The following is a 6,678-nucleotide window of genomic DNA, read 5'->3' as shown; positions in this document are numbered from 1 at the left end:
TACATGCATCCCATGTACTCAATGGAAGTTCCTTATGGTGACCACCTCCATATGTTGACCAGTTTGTTATAGTCCCTTAGGTAGGTCAACTTACAGAGGTTCTACTGTATATGATGATTAGAGATTTTGGTCAGACCAAGGGCTTAATATTAAGATAAATCATGGTATGAGCAGTAAGTAGTATGTCATAAAATCAAAGCTGTAATAATTACAGATGTTTGTAGTCATTTAAAAATTCAGTTGTGATCATGGTAGAGTATTAGATAAATTACAACTTCAAAATTTAGTGATGGTCTCATTTTAGAGTAAACAAATGAATAGATTTTGCCATCCTTAGTCAAAAAGTATTCTAAATTCAGTGATTCCCTCTTTCAACATATGTAGTGTTGATCTTTCTTAGAGTTTTATGTTAGCAGACTTTTAACTGTACTTAATTTTATGCACATTGATTGAATTCCTCTTATAAAATATAGGCTTTTCCCTTTTGCTTTCTCATTGTAAACTGACTCAGCATTTAATTTATAAAAGTTGCTTGGTAATTGAGACTGATACATGTTCTTTGTGTACTTATACTATTTTATTAAGTTGTATCTTTTATATGTGACAAAAGATAAAGTAAATACTGCAATCTCAGATGTATAAATAATGCATCTATGTTTAGATATTTTAATGTAGAAATATTGTAGATATTTAAGAGAATAATATGTTCTATATATTTAAGTAAGATGTTTCATACTTTTAGGATAAATTGATCTTACATTTTGAAAAAATATTATAAATAATATCTAGAAAGGGAAAACTAGGAAGTACATAGCTATAATTTTCTGTATCTTGAATAGTCAGTAAAATGAAATTTCAATCATCAATTTAAGAGGCTTTAGTGTTGGAAATACATAATGTGTCACTTATGGATCTCCATGAAGAAAGAATTCTCTGATGCCTTAATCTGAATCCATGGGGTTCAGAGGCTTTATATGATTAGTTATTGTCTTGTTAATAAGAGTCACAGTTTCTGCCTTATGTTCATAAAAATATTATAACTTGTTAAATTTATTCTGTGATGTACAAAGACAGAGGTAGCAAAGTGGTATGCCCTGCTTCATAATGAGATTATTATAGCTTTTAGTACTTTTGTCATTTCTGCAGTTATCAGATGACTTATTTTGTATACTATTCATGTGTTGTTTGAATGTATTTTTATTGCACTGTCTTTTCTTCGATAAATCTTTAAAATATGTCATTGCCTGTGCTGTTCGTGACTGTTCTAAGTGCTATCATCTGTGATGTTCATACTTTGTGTTTGCACGATTTAACTTGATCATGATTCATCCTTTTTCCCCCCATAAAATTTCCCCCTTCCATTGGTCTCCATATTTTCTATATCTCTCTCCTTTTCTCCCGCTCTTGTGCAGATAGCTCCTCCAAGAAGACAAAGTCTAGTTCAGAGGAGAGTAGATCCGAGATATATGGTAAGCTAATGTAGCTAATTCAGCCTTGCCCTTTGGAACTTGCTTCATGCTGTTTTCTTCTTCTTCTTCTTTTTTTTTTTTTTAAATAACTGCAGCCTTTTTTATGTCTGCTCTGCATGGCATGATCTACTGCAGGGAAAGGGAGCCTGGGGTTTTAATGTGGCTGTGATGTGGAAGCTTAAGGTTGTTAGAAACTAACATTATAGATTAAGAATAGGCCACAGTACCCATCTTCTCTTTCATCTTATTTATGTTAGGAAAGTGATTGTCTCTGATATGTTTGGGTCAGGTTCCTCCAAATCACATGGATGGGCTTTGAATTCTTGTCATCTTCTTCCCATGTCTCATTTGCAGTTTGGATTATGTAGAATTTAAGCAATTAAGTCTTTTCCTCTAAGTATAGTACTGGTATAATTTAGATGTATTAGCAGTTCTTTGGAATTTTTGTTCTATTTTTTGTTTATTTTTAATTGCCTCATCATCTGAAAAAGTCATTCTTGTATGATATATTCATGATAGCAAAAATATGTAAGTATTTTATTTCCATAGCTTGAAAAATTCGTCTATGCCTTTCAGAAGTTTCCTTGAAGCTTTTTCAGAAAGGGGAAATTTTTAAATTTTTAAAATTTTAAATTTTTAAATGGTACTTTTAAAAAATAATCTTCACAAAGAGCAAACTCAACATTAATGGTCAACAGATGATTGAAATACTAAGATTTCTAGACTGTATCTTGTCTTCCAAAGATAGAATAAACCTGTTTGTGAAGTTCTTACATATTTTGCCTTTTATGCAGTTTTACTTGCCCTCTTCCTTTCTTTTGGCTTCTAATTAGGATTTGAAAAAAATATATAGGAGCAGCACTGCCTGGAGCCAAGACTTTAAAATAATCTCTGAATAAATTACTTCTTTTTAGGAAGATTCCAAATTTGGCTTCTGTGGAAAATCAAGTTTTTTTTTTTAAATACAACCACTATGAAGTGTATGTTTTCCCAGGTGTAAGTGTTTCCTAACTTGACATATATGAGAGGGAAAAAGTATATGGAATTTCCTCTCCCACCTTTTAAGACATCTGACAAGTTACATCTTCTGGTACTCCAACCCATAATATCAGTTTTTTTTTTTTAAGAGATGGGGTCTTGCTCTGTTGTCCAGGCTGGTCTTAGACTCCGGGCCTCAAGCAGTCCTCCTGTTTTGTCTTCCCACAAATGCTAGGATTATAGGTGCAAGCCACCATGTCCAACCCTCAGATACATTTTAATATTCTGAAGTCTTGGTGTTTGGTTCTAAATCAGTTAATGTTATATGCAGTATACATGTACATAATTCTTTACTTAGGTCTTTATAACCAGTGCTTTTTGAGTGTAGTTATACTTTTTAACAGTAGTTTAATAGGTAATGTTGCTTGTGGCATTTGAAATTTGTGCTTTTTTCTTTCCTTCAAAGTATTTGACTCTTTATATATAAGAAATAGCTTCCTAATTCCTGGAGACTATTTCTGTTCTATATAAAGAGTTTTGTATAGTTTATTCTTTTCTAGATCTGTGGAATATATGGAGAAGTTTGTGTGTGCTTTGATAAAGACTAACAATATAGGAATCTATGACTAGAAATAGATGATTTTTTTTTAACCAGTGATATGAATATTAACACTAGTTCAGACAAGTTTATTGGCTTGGTGGTAATAGAAACATTTTAAGTGGTAATCAGGAAGTAAGGTGTGGCTTCTCTGTGTTTTGTTTCTTTTTTTTTTTTTTTGAGACAGAGCCTCAAGCTGTCGCCCTGGGTAGAGTGCTGTGGCATTACAGCTCACAGCAACCTCCAACTCCTGGGCTCAAGCGAGTCTCCTGCCTCCGCCTCCCAAGTAGCTGGGACCACAGGTGCCCACCACAACGCCCGGCTATTTTTTGGTTGCAGCTGTCATTGTTGTTTGGCGGGTCTGGGCTGGGGATTCGAACCCGCCACCTTAGGTGTACGTGGCTGGCGCCTTAGCTGGTTGAGCTATAGGCGCTGCACTTGAAATACCTTTTTTAGGAGGAACTGAGCCCATGAATCCTTAAAAAGTACTCATTCAGAGGGATGAGTTGACTGTGACAGCATTAGCATGCTAACAGAAATCTCTTTGACATAACAGATATTTTATTACCTATGTGAATAGGCTTCTTTAGATTGTAGCACGGGTGAAAAAGACTCTGTAAAGAGTCAAGAGAAGCTTGGAAATACTGAAATAAATGTATGACAGAGTAGAGTCATGACCACTGGTGCCATTCTGCTTTACTACAGGGTCTTATTATAAGCCCACTTTACATATTTAAGATTATACATTGTCTTCTCTTGGGGTAAAATTCATTAGCTGGGTATTTTTAGGTGTGTGGTTCTTTTTTTTTTTTTTTTTTTGAGACAAGAGTCTCACTTTTTTGCCAGAGCTAGAATTCCATGGCATCAGCCTTAGCTCACAGCAACCTCAAACTCCTGGGTTTAAGTAAGCAGTTCTCTTGCCTCAGCTTCCCAAATCGTTGGGACTGTGGGTGCCTACCACAAGACCCAGATAATTTTTCTATTTTTAGTAGAGATGGGGTTTCACTCTTCTTCAGGTTGGTCTCAAACTCCTGAGCTCAAGGGATCCTCCCACCTCAGTCTCCCAGAGTGCTAGGATTACAGGCGTGAGCCCCTGCACCCAGCCCTAATGCTGGATATTCAACATACATATTAGTTATTCACTTAGAAATTATTTATTTTAAACTTTTTTTCATTCCATTTTTAAAGTTACTTTGTAAAACAGATTTAGTTTGCTCATTTTAAAAGGAAACCAGGTGTTTGTTTTATGTGGATTTTTTTTTTTAAGTTGCCAGTCAATATTTATTCCATTACCTCCTTCCCCCAGCCCCAGACCTTTTGGAGTCTGTTGAACATGTATGAATGTGCTTTCTGATCCGCAGTTTTAATAATACTTCATTTTTTGTTTTTCTTACTAATGTAAGAGAGCACTTTTGTGGTTTACTGTGGGAAATGAGAGATTTAGCAAAAGGACCTTCCTAACTTCTATCTTAATGTCATGAAGAGATTCCCATTGATAGTATTAGGTTTAAGAAAATAAGCCAGGTCTTCTTAAAGCTGACTTAGCATTCTGGGGCTGCTATAACAACATACCATAGACTGTGTGGTTTAAGCAACAGAAATTTATTTTCTCATAAATCTGGAGGTTGGAAGTCCAAGATTATGGTGCCACTGTGGCAGAATTCTAAGGAAGGTTCTCTTGCAGGCTTGCAGATGACTGCTGTCTTGCTTTCTTTTCAAGTGGTCTTTCCTCAGTGCAGGAAGGGATAGAGAGAGAGAAAAAAAGAAAGAAAAAAGTAAGAGAAAGCTGTCTGGTGTCTTCTGTAGTCCTGTCATAAGGGTTCCACCCTCATGAACTTCTAATCATCTTTGAAAAGACCTCAGCTCCCAATACCATCACATTGAGGGTTAAGGCTTCAATATATGAATTGGGAGTGAATCATTTGTCTCCTTACCCAGGGCAGGGGGGCACACATTTAGTCCATAACAGGAACAAACTGTTAATACTTGAAATATCCTGGTTTCGATATGTCAGTATAATTTTAAGAAATTCATATCTTTTCTTAGTTTTCTCATATCTTTCAAAAAGAAAACTTTCTGAAAAAAAAAAAAAGGAAAAATTTTTGGTTTGATTCGTGCCCCCACCAAGTTGCTATTTCTGTTTTCTTTTTCAACCTTGCAAAGAACATGCTACATGAACCTTGTGTGTCCTCATAAACGATTCACTTCTTAATCTCTTGTAACCTGTCTTCTGAACTCATATTATCATAGCTGAAAGGCAAACCAAAACATCCTACTTGAAAATCTGTTAACTTTTTTTCTCAATTCTTGCCTGCCTTCTGAACCATTTGGCAATGCAGGTGTCCTTTCTTTGATTTCTCTATTGTATCAGCCTGTTTCTTTTGTCTTTGTAATTTTTGCCTGTTTCCTTGATTGCTTTTTCCCCTCTTATGCATGTAGGCATGATCCAAGTTTCTATCTCAAATCTTTCTTCCAGTCTCCAGTCTTAGATTTTTAGCTGTTTGCTGGATATTTTCATTCTGTGTGTTCCATGAACTTATAGTGATTAACTTTGTTCCTTTCAGGTAGAAATCAGTTTTTCTCTCCATTTCCCTCATTCTTTTTTTAAATTTCAGTAGATTTAGGGGTACAAGTAGTTACATTCATGGATTGTATACTGGTGAAATAGGTGCTTCTGGTGTAGCCATCATCCCAATAGTGTATGTTGTACTCAAGAGGTGGTTTTTCATCCTTTGCCCCCCTCTTCTGAGTCTCTGATGTCCATTATACCACTCTGTATGACCACTGTTTATGCTCATAGTTTAGCTCCCACTTATAAGTGAGAACATGTGGAATTTGTTTTTCCATTTCTGAGATAATTTACTTAGGATAATGGCCTCCAGTTCTATCCAAATTGCTGTAGAAGACATTATTTCATTCTTCTTTATGGGTGAATAGTATTCCATAGTGTCTGTATACCAACATTATCTACTTATCCGTTGATGGGCACTTAGGTTGATTCCATGTCTTTGAACTGGTGATTTGTACTGCAATAAACATGAGTGCACTTGTCTTTTTGATAGAATGACTTATTTTCCATTGAGTAGTGATTCCTGAATTGAATGGTAGGTCAACTTTTAGTTCTTTGAAGAATCTCCATAATTCACCAACAGTGTATGAGAGTTCTGTTTCCATATATTTGTAGTTCCAACATTTATTAATTTTTGACTTTTTAATAATGAGCATTCTGACAGGGGCAGGGTGCTATCATTGTGTTTTAATTTGAGTTTCTCTGATGATTACTGATGTTGAGCCTTTTTTTATATGTTTATTGGCCATCTGTCTGTATTCTTTTGAAAAATGTCTGTTCATGCCTATTGCCCACTTTTTCTTTTTTTTTTGGAGACAGTTTCAAGCTGTTGCCCCGAGTAGTGTGCCACGATGTCACCGCTCACAGCAACCTCTAACTCTTGGGCTCAAGCGATTTTCTTGCCTCAGCCTACCAAGTAGCTGGGACTACAGGCGCCTGCCACAACACCCAGATGTTTTTTGTTGTTGTTGTTGCAATTGTCGTTGCTTTAGCTGGCCCAGGCCAGGTTCGAACCCGCCAGCTCAGTCAGTGTATGTGGTCAGCACCGTATCCACTGAATTGCG

The 6,678-nt window shown here is 35.8% G+C and overlaps 1 protein-coding gene across 5 annotated transcripts in view; it reads left to right on the top strand.

Annotated features, from left to right (window-relative positions):
- ARHGEF12 (Rho guanine nucleotide exchange factor 12) overlaps positions 1–6,678 on the top strand; it is an 87,074-nt gene that overhangs the window by 830 nt on the left and 79,566 nt on the right. For 3 of the 5 annotated variants that reach the window (XM_023517286.1, XM_023517285.1, XM_023517284.1), the window contains exon 2: positions 1,413–1,469. The exons of the other annotated variants lie outside the window; for them this stretch is intronic. The gene's annotated coding sequence lies outside the window, so the exon portion shown is untranslated. The remainder of the gene's footprint in view (positions 1–1,412; positions 1,470–6,678) is intronic. 5 annotated transcript variants of the gene reach the window in all.

The sequence above is a fragment of the Otolemur garnettii genome, unplaced genomic scaffold (genome assembly GCF_000181295.1).
Source record: "Otolemur garnettii isolate 467f Iridium unplaced genomic scaffold, OtoGar3 scaffold00108, whole genome shotgun sequence".
Taxonomy (NCBI): domain Eukaryota; kingdom Metazoa; phylum Chordata; class Mammalia; order Primates; family Galagidae; genus Otolemur; species Otolemur garnettii.
This window is presented reverse-complemented; position numbering and strand designations above follow the sequence as displayed.